The sequence below is a fragment of the Dermacentor silvarum genome, unplaced genomic scaffold (assembly GCF_013339745.2).
Source record: "Dermacentor silvarum isolate Dsil-2018 unplaced genomic scaffold, BIME_Dsil_1.4 Seq818, whole genome shotgun sequence".
NCBI classification, from domain to species: Eukaryota; Metazoa; Arthropoda; class Arachnida; order Ixodida; family Ixodidae; genus Dermacentor; species Dermacentor silvarum.
Genome location: NW_023606824.1, coordinates 44,849 through 60,001, shown reverse-complemented (window position 1 = coordinate 60,001; position 15,153 = coordinate 44,849).

Genomic DNA, 15,153 nt, shown 5'->3' with positions numbered 1-15,153 from the left:
GCCGACTACTCAGCCTTGTGCAAAAAACTGGCGACGGAACATAGAAAGGTTATCACGCCTTGGTCTAGAACGCAAATTCGTACTGCTGGCGGGCATATCGTAACACCGTCGGGCACGTGCACGGTCAGAGTACAATATCGTGGGTGTAAGTTTCTAGCCAGCTGCCTTGTACTCCGCGATTGTTCTCTGGACCTCATCTTGGGCGAGAGTATGGTGCCAGTGTAGACCTCCTGGAGCGCACAGTGACTTTTTCGACAGAAAGAGCAGCGAACAGCCGCGACACTTGCCGACGGAACGCGCTTCGGGTTTACGCCGACAGTATAACTTTACGACCACGCGCAAGTGTCCTGGGAGCGGTCGTGTGCGACGATCTGCGTGACAGCGAAGCTGTTGCAGAGGGCAATTTCTCTCTTATGCTGACCTGTGGTGTATGTGCAGCCCGCAGTCTCATTATGCTTCGAGGTGGACGTTCTGCGCTCCTCGTGACGAATTTCAGCCAGGAACATCGACGCCTATTTCGTCGTACTACTATCGCTTTCGCTGAGCCCATAGCGGACGTTGCTGAATGCTTTGCGTCTATGATAATGGACAGCCCAGCCCAGACACTCAGCAATATCGGGATCAGTTTGGACCTTTCGGAGGAAAAAGCAGAAAGCGCTGCGAGAGTTGCTACTTCGGTTCAAGGAGTGCTTCGCATCTTCTATTAAGGTACGCCAGACGGCCATCACGAGACACTGATTATCAGGTATGACGATTCTCACCCCATACGACAACTGCCTTATCGCGTATCGGCGACAGAGCGCAACGTGATTAATGCACAAGTGACAAGTGAAAGAAATGCTTGACGATGATGTCATACAACCATCCCAAAGCCCTTGGTCGCCGCCGCGGTGGTCTTTGTCAAAAAGTCACACGGAACGCTTCGGTTCTGCGTTAACTATAGAAAGTTGAATAACGTCACACAAAAAAAAGATGTTTATCCGCTACCGCGAATTGATGATTCGTTAGATCGACTGCGGCGAACCAGGTATTTTTCATCTATAGATCTGAAGAGTGGATATTGGCAAATCGAAGTTGACGAATGAGATCGCGAAAGAACTGCCTTAGTTACCCCTGATGGACTGTACGAATTTAGAGTCGCCCATTCGGCCTGTGTTCTGCCCCGGTCACATTCCAGAGAATGATGGACACTGTTCTGACGGGTCTGAAGTGGCACAGTTATTTAGTATACCTAGATGACGTCGTTGTTTTTGCGGCGACCTTCTAAGAACATCTGTAGCCTTAAGAGGCGGTACTTCAGGCGCTCTGCTCCGCTAATCTCATTCTGAAGCCAGAAAAGTGTCACTTCGGTTACGAAGAGCTGAAGTTTCTCGAGCTTGTTGTGAGCGTCGACAGCATCCAGCCTGACCCAGACAAAACATCTGCTGTTTCTTCTTTTTCGAGTCCTCGCGACAAGAAAGCAATATCTGTGTGCGTACTATCGTCGCTTCATCGCTAATTTCTCCCGGATCGCCGAACCCCTCATACGCCTCACTCAAGAAGAGTCACCCTTCGTTTGACGTAATTGTTCAGCGGAAACCCGCAAGGTGGAGAGACGTAATTAAAATGGAAAATGAGACATCCACCCAATCGTAGCAACATCCACCCTTCGTTTGGACGGATGAGCAAGACGCAGGACGAAGGGAGAGCACAGACACGGGCGCTGACTAACAACCATGGTTGTTAGTCAGCGCCCGTTTCTGTGCTCTCCCTTCTTCCCGTTGTTCAGCGCTGTTTCGTCTTCTCGTAATCATGAACCAACCAGCCCAAATGCGTGCCCTTCTAGCGGCGTCTACGAGTTTTATGCTTAAAAGAAGTATTCAAACTATTAGAGTGGGAAGGATTAGGAGTGAAGATCAACGGCGAATATCTCAGCAACATTCGGTTTGCAGATGACATTGTCCTATTCAGCAAGGATGGGGACGATTTATAACCAAAGATTGAGGACCTTAACCGAGAAAATTTAAAACTAGTGCTATTGTAGCGCGTATGGACGAGGACGCAATAAGGCACATGAAATACACACACATTGTCATGTGCGTTTTCGCGTCGTGGTCGGTATGCGCTACAATAGTACTCCACGATGCCATACCATCAAGCCCTCATTTGAACAGTGTAAAAGTAGGGTTGAAAATTACTATGCTGAAGGCAAAGGTAACGTTAAATAGCGTGGCAAGCGACCAAGAATTCATGCTCAGTAGTCAGCCTCTAAAATCAGTGCGGGAATACGTTTATTCAGGTCAATTTCTCACTGGGGACCTTGATCACGAGAAGGAAATTTACACAACAATAAAATGGATTGGAGCGCATACGGAAGTCATGACGAAATCAAGACCGGGAGCTTACCGCTATCTTTGAAGAGAAAAAGTCTCTAATCATTCCATTCTGCCGGTACTAACGTATGGGGCAAAAAACTTTGAGGTTAGCAAAGAAGCTTGAGAAAAAGTTAAGAAGCGCGCATCGAGCGATGGAACGACATCTTAGGCGTAACGTTACGAGACAGCAAGAAATCGGTGAGGATCAGAGAACTAAAGCGGATACCCGATATTCTAGTCGGCATAAAGAGGGAAAATTGGACCTGCATGGGCAGGCAATGTAATGCGTTGGGCAGATAACCGGTGCTCTATTAGAGTTACAGAATGGGCGCCGAAGGAATGGAAGCGCAGTTTAGGATGGCGGAAAATTAGGCGGGGGTGTGAAATTGGGAGCCGATTCCAAGCTACAACTTTGAATCGGCTAGCGCAAGACAGGTGTAATTTCAGATCGCTGGGAGACACCTTCGTCCTGCATTGGACACAAAGATACGCCGATGATGATGATGATGATGATACGATGATGATGATGATTACACAACCATTGGTACATACCCAGTCACTCAAGCTTGCGGAAGGAGGTTCGTTGAAGAGCGGTGCATACCCAATGTCACCTACCCTTCCCTCGAGTTGGTCCGACGGTTGTTCTCAAACCCGGTTCCATCAGAATAGCAGCCCATTAGACCTCGGAACTACCCAGTCCACCACGTTGGCGGGAAAACGGTTAAAGACTCAGCTACCGAAAAGTGCGTGTAGTTTCGAAAGAATGCTAGGCGCATTGAAGAAAGTGAAAGGGGGGGACGGTGAAACGAAGAGCTATAGGAATTGCGAATCTTCAAAATTTCGAATACGAATCGAACAGTTTTTGCTATTCGACTCGTTTTCGATTCGGGAATCCCCTATCTGACTATGTCGAATATTCGTCGCTGTCCAAATATGTGGGATCACAGCACTCAATGTTGTCCCGAGGGAGAGACACTAACGTAAGGGGAGATGGGAACTGTTTCAAAATATTTCTGTTGAAGGAGAGCTCTGGTTTTTCCACCGATGCAGCAGATCGTAGACGAATTTACTGGGTAGATAACTTCTGCTGAGTGATTTTCATTCATTCAGTACAAATTTTTCGTTTTCAGGCAGCCTTCACACGAAATGTATGCCTCGATTAAAGCAAAGCAACACAATATTTGGCCATTCTCACAATGTTTGCATCCCTTGAAAAATAGTTGCGGTGCCGTGTAGTATGACAGCTCACTCCCTCCAATGAACTCAACACGCTGCGCACATATGGTGACGTCCTTTTTCATTGTTTTGTGAGACAACGTCCTTCTTAGTGCATTACCTCCCACTCGGTATCGTATCGGGTATATGTGCTACTAATCGTTTTCATGGGCCGATTCCGCGCATACTGCGGTTTAAAATCACTGTTCTGTAGATTGTTCTGTACGTATGTGCAGTTTAAAAATCTGGGCCGATCCTAAAAATGCGAACCGATCCCGAAATTAGTGCAGTCTAAAAATGTGGGCCATTCCCATGGGTAGGTGCACTCTGTAAATCCTGGCCGATCCCGAAGATAGTGCAGCAAAAAAATTGTGCAGTCTTCTTCTACTCCCTCAGGTGAGAGTTGATGCGATAGAGGGCCGTGCGCAGTCACTGCACCCTTCTCACACGAAAATGGACCAAGAAGACATTGTCTTTGATCGACTTCAGATGGACGTTGAATCGCCTTCCAATTTTCTCATCTACAAGCTACTCTGTTGAAAGGATGTCCAGTTGCGAACGGCAGTACGAGCATGTGTAAAATAATGTAAAGAATCTTCTTTTAACAGCGAAGCTGTTCATGCTCGAGGATGTTCTGTCGAGTGTACGCCGCAAAACATTCGCCTGGCGATGATGTCACCATGCGTCGCCTAGCAACGCTTCGCCCCACCTGCGCCGACCGTGACGTCATCGCGCCGTGCGGAGTGGTTGTCGCTGCTACGCATAGGCGGAGCTAAGCCGTGAAGTCACTGCACCGACCCATGGGATATATAGCTCCGCGTTGCTGCCGCGGCGACAGAAAAGTGGTAGTGGTGGTAAACATTCATTGTTCGTGAGCCTTATGTAACAAAACTACTTGTGAGGGGGCTCAGGAGCTCGTAGGGTGGCCGGGAGTTTGTGGCCCTCGGCGACCCTCAAAGGCCAGTCCACCAGCCGTATTTGGTCTCGGCTGGGTTGGAGCTAGACACCGCGGTCTCCCATCCCTCGACGTCGGTGAGTTGCCACTCAGAGGGCGGGTGGAGCTCAGGGCGTATGAACATTATGGGCTGAAAATTGGCTCTAGGTGCGCCGCAGATCGTACATTCCTGTCGATATAGGCGTGCATGAACCAGGGTGAGAAAAGCTGGACAGAGGAAGGGTTGTGCCTGAAGCTGGTGACAGGTAGTTTGCTGGAATTTGGTTAAGGATTTGTGAGGGGGAGGATATGTTAAATGCATTTCGCGGTGATGGAGGGTGATCTCATGATATGCTGCCAATCGGTATCTGGCGTTATCCAGGTCATCGGACGGCGTGGCTCGGTTGACGGCTACTCGAGCGATGGAATGGGCCATCTCGTTGCCTGGATGGCATACGTGCGCGGGCACCCAGATGAGCGTAATTGGTCTGAGGGGGGTCTGACGATTGACAATTTTCCTTGCCAGTTCATAAACTCGGTCTTTGGAGTAGTTGCGGATTGCAGTTTTGTAGTCGCTAAGAATAACCTCGGCAGCAGTGGTGGATATGGCCAGGGCTATGGCAGCCTCCTCCGCCTCTAGGGACGTGCGTGCCTGTATTGTGGCTGCTGGGGTGTAACGAAGCTGATGTCACACTACACTAACAGCATAGGCCGGTTTGTGTGGGTAGCTAGCGGCGTCGACACACACCGTGAGGCGGTCGTGGTGGTGTTGCCTGTAGAGGGTTTTGGCCCTGGCCTGCCAGCGCGCCTCGGGATGCACGGGGTGCATGTATTTAGGCAGGGGGAGGATAGTGAGGCAGTTCTGTATGTCTGATGGTAAGTAACATGTCTGATATTCCTCGGAGGTCGGGCTTAGTCCTAGTTTGTCCAGGATGTGCCGTCCTGTGGTGGTAGAGGACAACCTCTCGAGTTGGGCTGTGTGGTGGGCTTCCGTGAGCTCATAAAGTGTGTTATGTACCCCCATGCGAAAGAGGCGCTCGTTGGGCGTGTGCCTGGGGAGGTTAAGCGCTGTCTTATACGCTTGGCGTATAAGGGCATCCACTTTTTCCTTTTCCGCCCTGGTGAGATGCAAATATGGGAGCGAGAATACTACTGTGCACATCACAAAGACCTGCACTAACCTTCTCAGGTCATGCTCTCGCATCCCATTGTGTCTATTGGCTATTCGCCCGATCAGGCGCATAGTGCGGTGTACTGTGGTGGTGAGATTGGTTACGGTCGCCGTGTGTTTGCTGTTAGTCTTGATGACCATGCCAAGCACTCGTAGCTTTGTGACCTCTGGAATGGAGCACGTCCCCATGTTTATACGGATGCTCGGGGAAGGAGTTAGGTCTGTGCGACTCCTGGGAGGGTGCAGAACAAGAAGTTCCGACTTGGCGGGGGAGTACGCAAGGCATATTGCCGCAGCCCACTCCGCCACCACATCGGCCCCTATACTTGTAAGGTAGCCTCCATGTCGCCTATGTTTCCTGTGGTGGTCCACAAGGTAATATCGTCTGCGTACAGGGAGTGCGAGAGGTTGGGAATATTCGCCAGCTGTCTGGCCATGAGAATGAGATTGAAGAGGAGTGGCGAGAGCACTGATCCTTGCGGTGTGCCTCTGCTACCCAGTTGGAGCTTATTTGTTGTCAGTTCTCCCACAGTCAGGGCCGTAGTCCTTGCCTGTAGGAAAGCTGTGACATAGGCGTGAGTTCTCCCGCCTACGTGTACATCGGATAGGGCCTTCAGCACTGCGGTATGTTCCACATTGTCAAAGGCCTTGGTGAGGTCGAGTGCTAGATTGGCTCTTGTGCGTTTCGCATGCCGGGGGTGCAGGACTTCTTCAGAGAGCTGAAGCATGACGTCTTGCGTGGATAGATGCCCGCGGAAGCCAATCATTGTGTCAGGGAAGAGATTATGCGTTTGCATATGATGTTGGAGCCTTTCTAGTATGACATGTTCGAAGAGGTTACCGAGATATGAGGTGAGTGAAATCGGCCGTAGATTTTTGAAATCTAGCAGCTTGCCTGGCTTGGGAATAAAGGTGATCTTTGCATGAATCCACTGGGGTGGGAGAGTTCCTGCGGCCCAGTGCGAGTTTAAGAGTTGGGTGATTGCCTGTATCGGGTCTGTCATCAAGGTTTCGAAGAGCTTTGTTGGTGATCTTATCCTCCCCTGGGGCAGATGTGGTTCTGAGCTTATGTAAGGCTGTAGACAGTGATGTCTGCATCCAGTTCTGAGTTGTCCTGGCCGTCATAAGGAGGTAAGGGGACCCTTGTAGTGTCCGCCAGATATTGGGATTGCAGAAAGTCCAGCAGTGCTTGGCCTTTCACTGGGTTGCTGTGAAGCAACCCAGTGGAACTCTTGTGCTGTTGGATCTTGTTGTTTTCGGGGTTTTGCAGGCATCGCAGGAATGACCACGTGTCCTTCAGGCCCAAATTAGCACTCATGCGTTCGCACAGCTGCCCCCACTGTTGGCGTGTTAGGTGTGTCACATGCTCTTCTATTTCCTTGACAAGGGCCGCGATTCTGGTTTTGAGTTTGCGATTGTGCTTATTGGCTAGCCAGCGTTTCTGTAAGCAGTTGTGTGCCTCCCACATGTGTAACAGTCTGCGAGTTCTGAGTCTGATGTGGTTGGTACCTGGGATGTGACCTTTGTGGCGTCTCCCAGAAGCTGCTGCACCCACGTGTCCAGATTATCGATGGTGCGGCTGCTCTAATCTTGCCAAACCTGTCCCAGTCACTAATGGCGACTTCGCGGCGTTGTGTCTTAGAGAGCGTGCGAGTAGGGATACGGTTGCTGAGGATAAAGTGGTCACTGCCCAATGAATTTAGCGTGTTGAGCCACGTAGCAATGGGTATGAGCTTAGTGAGAGTAAGGTCCGGGTTTGGGTTATGTTGGACACTGTTGCCTATACTTGTGGGAAAATTGGGATGGTTGAGGAGCGAGAGCCCCTCATTTTGGATGAATGTCCATAGAGTGCATGGTACCTTTCCCGCAGTTCTTTTTGTATCCACAGCTAGTATGATTTGTGTTGAAGTCGCCCACTATTACTAATGGGTTTCTTCCGCAGATGTCTAAAGTATTGCGTATCACCGTTAGTAACGGGGACGCAGGGCCCTTGGGGAGGGGGGGGGGGGCTGTAGATGTTAAGCACAAAAAGACTTGTGTCGTGTCTGTGTCGGGGAAGGAGTTCTACGAGCACTCCATCAATCACGGAATTTGAAGTGGATGGCGCATAGCTGTACAATTTCGGTATACCAATGTGGCTACCCTGATGGAGGTCGCATGGGCTGTCTCGAAAGTTGTGTAATTAAGGAGCTTCGCGGGCCCTTGTGTTTCCTGAAGTGCTATGATGGGTTTGATTTGTGGCTAGGGGCTGTAGGTGGAGTTGCAGGTTGCTGCGCTTAGCCCTGTAACTCCGGCCGTTCCAGTGCCATACCACTGCCCCGTTAAGGTGTGCTGCCATGACGATGACTGTGGAGGGATTCGGCTATGGAGGCCGAGGCTGTAGAATTTGAAGGTAGCAGCCCATTGAGCTGAGTTTGTATTTGAGACACGGTTGCTTGCTGGGTGACCTGCCGTTGCTCGAGCGCCGTGAGTCCATTAGCTATGTTTGCCATCCAAGCAGCATTGTCGTTCTGCATGACCATGAGGCTTTGTTGCGTGCGTTGGATAGCGTTTGCCAAGTCCGTCATAGAAATGGATTCGTTTTGCGAATTTTGTCCACTGCCGTCAATCTGCGCACGGCGCTTCTGAGAGAGGTTCCTGGTGGGGGACGTTGCGCGGGATCGCGGCGGAAGTTGAGACGCCTGCGGTGCAGGGGGGGGGGGGGGGAGGCGAGTTCTGACAGAGGGAACCTTAGCAGGGGGTGGTGGATTAGGGGAGTCGGTTCTACGCGTATGCATGTCGCGCTTAAGCAGTAATTTAATTTGTTCACGTAGTTCGGCGATTTCGGCACTTTGTTTTTGAAGCTGAGCCCTGAGCTCCTTATTCTCCCGCTCGAGGGACGGAGACCGCGGCCCCCAGCTCACTTGTTTCGTGGACTGAGACTCGGCCCCAGGTAGAGGTGGGTAGGAAATCCCCACCGTCTCCGCGCCGAGCACATCTCCGCAGAGATGGGGAGTCCGAAGAATAACGTCACTCCCGTAAAAGAGGAAGCGCTGCGCTAAAGTCACCGCGCCGCTACACGAGAGCCAGTGAGACGACTTCGGTCCGATCCCGAGTATCGCGCCGCTGAAGCAGCGGCGAAAGGTCACCCGGGACAGTCGCGGTCTACCGGGGTGAAGACGCGCTGGACGAAGGTTTGCTCTGCTGTGACGAAAAGAATGACTGCGACACTGGCACTGAATAAACATTGTACATGCTTTAATGACCGAGTGTCCGTTGCTCCTTGGGCTGGCGACTATTCCGGGGTGATCTTGCGCAAAACGTGGCCGAGTCTCGAAGCATAACCTCGCAAAAACTTGGCTGAACCGAGATAAAGCTAGGTGGGGTGGCCAGCTGCGCTGATTTCCCTGTCTTCGCACCAATACTGTGAAGCTGCCCCATTTTTTTTTACCAGTAAGACGCTGCCCAGCTTTTTGTCTTCTTTTCACGCAATTTCGGTTTGTTTATAAACGAGCAAATGTTCTAAATTCGTTCTCATATTCGGTGTTGTTTTTCTCAAATATTCATCTGCAATTCGTATGTAAACTTTCACTGTTTGAACATTCCTACAAACAGGGTAAATAGCAATCCAGCATCTCATAAATAAGAAAGTAGCCATTGCTATAAAACATTCAATTAAGTGCAAATTAGCTTTTCTGAAAGTTAATTAGGAAAGAATAGCGGTACACTATTCAAGTACTTTACGACAAATTAATGATAATAACCAACCATGGCATGTAAAAACAATATTACATGATAGATTTTCGAAAACTCCCCCATATTGCCGCAAATATGTTACAAGAATGTGCGCTTAGTGGGTATTGGCGGAACGGCCAATGCGTATTTGTCAAAGTAGCAAATGCGAACATTTGATATTTTGACAGTATCTATCTATCTATCAATATTGACACGTACACATGTTTATCTTTCACCGGTGGCCGCTTTCAACATTGGCTGACAAATGTTAAACGTTATCGCTCGGCGCAGGACGCGCCTGCATTGGAAGCTTCTCGGACGTTATCAATGCTTCTATCCGTCGTCTGTGGTCACCGACGCCCATGTAATCTGATTGTATGAGCGACGCGAATTGTCTAGAACTTTTTGGAAGACACGCGGGCATCAGGGATTAATCTGGAACCTTCGATGACTCAGGTATAAAAGCCTACGCGTTTCGCCGCTGATCAGATTTCGACGATCGCCGACTGTGTTCGCCGCTATCGTTGTGCTTCAAGTGTAACTTGCTTTTGTGGGCACAGGTTCGCCCAATAAAGAATCAGTTTCGTCATTCCCAGTTTTACGACTGTTTGCTTCATCGTCACTACTACGTGACATCTGGTGGAGGTGCTTTTATGTCCTTGTACCGGACCCCCCCGTCCAGCCGTGAGCCAAGCCCACACCGTCTAGAAGACGTCGACGCCTACCCCGACCAGCGAGCTAGTCGCAGGCTACTGAACCTGCCACCGGAGTACGAACCCCTACCTGAGAAGACCAAGAGGACAAAAGTCATGACCTCGGCAGCAGCTACCATGACAGCCCCTGTGCCAACATCTGCGGTCGTGATGCAACAATCCAGGGAGCCGCCGACTTTCCGCGGTTCGCCATGTGAAGACGCCGAAAGCTGGCTGGAGGCATACGACCGGGTCGCTACGTTCAACAAGTGGGACTGCGACGAAAAGCTGCGCCATGTTTACTTCTCTCTTGAAGATGGCGCCAGAACCTGGTTCGAGAATAGGGAACGTTCACTAACAACCTGGGACCTCTTCCGAGCCGCCTTCCTGGACACCTTCACGAGCGTCGTCCGTAAAGAAAGAGCTGCAGCCTTGCTGGAAAACCGTGTACAGCTCCCGAATGAGAGTATCGGTATGTACACTGAAGAAATGACTCGATTGTTCCGGCACGCCGATCCAGCTATGCCCGAAGACAAGAAAGTTCGCTTGCTCATGCGGGGAGTTAAGCAGGAGCTATTCGCCGGACTGGTACGGAATCCACCAACAACAGTCCAAGACTTTCTCTCGGAGGCTACGACGATCGAGAAAGCACTGGACATGCGCAACCGGCAATACAATCGCCGTTCGACGCCACACTACGCCGAAGTCAAAGGACTTTCCGACGACCTACGAGACACCATCAGGGCGATAGTACGCGAAGAGCTGCGGAAGTTACTACCGTCGTCGCAGCCTCAAGTTGCTTCCATCGCCGATATCGTGCGGGAGGAAATCCAGCAATCGCTAGGACTTCCCGAATCGCCGCAACCCCAGCCGGAAGCGATGACATACGCCGCCGTCGCCCGTCGTCAAGGCCCCCCTCCGCGCTCGCGCCAGGGTCCCGTAACGCCGCAATTCCGTCGCCCAGCGCCGCCGCCGCAGCCAGCACGCCCGCCCGTCGCCCAGCGCAGCTACCCGAGAAAAACGGACATTTGGCGCGCCCCCGACCACCGCCCGCTCTGCTATCACTGCGGGGAAGCCGGCCATGTCTACCGCCGATGCCCATACCGCGAGATGGGCCTACGAGGGTTCGCCGTCAACGCGCCACGTCCACAGCTTGGCGAGCGACCACGTGACATCGCCGACTACCTCGCCGGAGCTCAGTGGCAACCACGACGACCCTCACGCTCGCCGTCACCAGGCCGCTACATCTCGCCCCATCGCCGTCAGTACACCGGTCCCACTCGGGGCCGATCTCCCAGTCCTTACCCGGGAAACTAAAGGCAGCAACCGATGGAGGTGCGGTTGCTGTACGACGCAATACCGAAGATCCTCCGCCGCCGACGAAGAAGATTCGCGAATCACCACGACGAGGTATCAGCACACCGCCTGGCAAGAGCCCTAACGACAACACTTCGCCGCCGAAAGAAGACCTACCGACGCGACGTAGCAGCAGCGGAGCAAGCCGACGCAGCCGTGATCCGACGCCACGACTTAACCGCAACGCCAGTCGACGGTCTACCGACTTAGACGTGCTAATCGATGGTCATCACGTCACTGCTCTCGTCGACACTGGAGCCGACTATTCCGTCTTCAGTGGCCCGTTCGCCGCCAAGTTGAAGAAAGTGAAGACTGCCTGGCAAGGACCCGATATCCGTACAGCGGGAGGCCACCTAATAACGCCGGCTGGAATCTGCACAGCACGAGTCACTGTGAACAACCGCACTTACCCGGCGAGCTTCGTAATCCTGCAGCACTGCTCCAGGGATGTCATCCTAGGCATGGACTTTCTAAACCAACACGGTGCAGTCATCGACTTAAGGTCCAAGTCGGTAACGCTTTCAACGCACAACGCGATACCACCGGATACAGACATCAGTTACCATGCCTTGAATGTGCTAGAAGAACAAGTCACCGTTCCGCCTCGCTCCAGCGTAATGATTTCCGTCGGTACCGAAGTGCCTGCAGACATGGAGGGCGTCATCGAGGGCGATCATCACTTACTGCTCGACCGTGAAATTTGCGTCGCTAGAGGCATAGCTGAGCTACGTGCAGGGAAAGCAAGGGTGATGCTCACGAACTTCAGCCCCGAATACAAGCACATTAACAAAGGCACCACGGTCGCCTACATCGACGAAATAGTACAAGCCAGCAGTGCTTTCGCCTTCACGGATTCCAGTGCACCTGCAACGACGACTATAGTACCTGAACCAACTTTCGACGTCAATCAGAACCTTCCCAGGCATAGGAAAGAACAACTAAAAGCTCTGCTCCTGCAATACAAGGACTGCTTCTCGTCGTCATCAAAAGTTCGACAAACCCCTGTCGCCAAGCACCGCATCATAACCGACGAAAATGTCCGCCCACTCCGTCAGAGCCCGTACCGAGTTTCGGCGCGCGAACGCGAGGCCATAAGGCAACAAGTCGACGAAATGCTACGCGACGACATCATCCAGCCGTCCAAGAGTCCGTGGGCGTCCCCCGTGGTGTTAGTGAAGAAGAAGGATGGAACCCTACGTTTCTGCGTCGATTATCGTCGCCTCAACAAGATCACGAAGAAGGACGTATGCCCCCTCCCACGGATTGACGACGCCTTGGATCGACTCTACAACGCAAAGTATTTTTCGTCGATGGACCTCAAAACCGGCTACTGGCAAATCGAAGTCGACGAGAGGGACCGGGAGAAGACTGCCTTTATAACACCAGACGGACTGTTCGAGTTCAAGGTCATGCCGTTTGGTCTTTGCTCGGCACCTGCGACTTTCCAACGCGTCATTTATTTTATTATTTTTATTTACCAAATACTGCAGGCCCTTTAGTGGGCCCAAGCAGGAGGGGCATAAGAATACAATACTGCACAATGAGAATTGCATCGCAATGACAGCAAAAAACAAGAACAAAAAAGAACATGAGCACTTATTTACAGTGGGGCATGTTAGAGCAGTAACAGGAGAAAACTTATACAAATGCAAAACATGACTATGGATAAGAAACAATCAATTTGTCAATAGAGTCGATGGACATAATCGCATCAGAAGGCAGCCTGTTCCATTCTTCAATTGTGCGTGGATAGAAAGAATACTTAAAGGCGTTTATTCTGGCGTGGTATAGAGTTAGGGACTGATCATGATGATACCTTGTATGACGGGTATTGAGAGGCACAAGATACGGATAAGGACTCATAGAAAGTTTATTGTTCTTTAGTAAAAATAGAAATTTTAGTCTTTGGATTTTCCTTCGTGCTTGAAGTGGTGGAATGGCATGTTCTTTCATTAAAGCGGAGGGAGAGTCGGTAGTACGGTATTTGGAAAAAATGAAGCGTACGGCTTTCCGTTGGATTGACTCCAGTGCCTCAATATTCTGTTTAGTATAGGGGTCCCAAACTGAACAAGCATACTCTAGTTTTGGTCTGATGAGACTATAGTATGCTAAATGTTTTTGGATACAGTACTGGCAGGCTTGAAGTGGCAGACTTGCCTCGTATATTTGGACGACGTCGTTGTGTTTGCCTCAAGCTTCGAAGAACACCTGCGGCGCCTTGAAACAGTTCTTCAAGCTATCAAGACCTCCGGACTCACGTTGAAGCCAGAAAAGTGCCGCTTCGCATACGAGGAGCTCTTGTTTTTGGGCCATGTCATCAACAAGTCTGGAGTGTGCCCTGACCCACAGAAAACGGCGGCCATCACTGACTTTCCTCCGCCCGCCGACAAGAAGGCAGTGCGTAGATTTCTTGGCCTGTGCGCCTATTACAGGCGCTTCGTCAAGGATTTTTCACGGATCGCCGAGCCACTGACGTACCTCACGAAGGCCGATGTCGAGTTCAAGTGGGAGACGCCGCAAATCGAAGCATTTGAAGAACTGAAGCGACGCCTACAATCGCCGCCCATCCTTGCGCATTTCGACGAAAACGCCGATACCGAAGTCCACACCGACGCAAGCAGCGTAGGACTCGGCGCCGTGCTTGTGCAGAGGACTGACGGACTAGAAAGGGTTGTAAGGTACGCTAGCCGGTCGCTATCGAAGGCGGAATCAAATTATTCCACAACAGAAAAGGAGTGCCTCGCCATCATCTGGGCTACATCAAAGTTTCGCCCCTACCTCTATGGCAGGCCCTTCAAAGTTGTGAGCGACCACCACGCCTTGTGTTGGCTAGCTAACTTGAAGGATCCTTCAGGTCGCCTCGCACGATGGAGTCTGAGACTTCAAGCATTCGACATCACCGTCGTTTACAAGTCCGGGCGAAAGCACTCTGACGCCGACTGCTTGTCTCGCGCCCCCGTCGAACCGCCGCCACAGGATGACCAGGATGACGACACTTTCTTGGGACCCATCAGTACCGACGAATTCGCCGAACAACAGCGAGCCGACCCGGAACTAAGGAACCTTGTAGATTACCTGGAAGGCAAGACCGTCACTGTGCCGAAGGTGTTCAGGCGAGGATTGGCGTCGTTTTTCTTGCAAAACGACATTCTCCTAAAGAAGAACTTCTCGCCTCTCCGAGCCAACTACCTCCTCGTGGTACCCTCAGCATTGCGTCCAGAGGTTCTGCAAGCTCTCCATGACGACCCAACGGCTGGACACCTCGGTTTTTCCCGCACGCTCGCGAGGATACAAGAAAAATACTACTGGCCTCGCCTCTCTGCCGACGTCGCCCATTACGTAAGGACATGCCGAGACTGTCAGCGACGCAAAACACCGCCGACAAGGCCAGCCGGACTTCTACAGCCGATCGAGCCACCTCGCCGACCGTTCCAGCAGATTGGGATGGACTTACTGGGGCCTTTTCCGACGTCGACGTCCGGGAATAAATGGATCGTCGTAGCTACGGACTACCTCACCCGCTACGCCGAAACAAAAGCCTTGCCCAAAGGCAGTGCTGCCGAGGTAGCCCGATTCTTCGTTGAGAACATCCTCCTGCGTCACGGTGCCCCAGAAGTCCTCATCACCGACAGAGGTACTGCCTTTACGGCAGAACTAACTCAAGCCATCCTGCGATACAGCCACACAAGCCATCGCCGGACCACCGCCTACCACCCG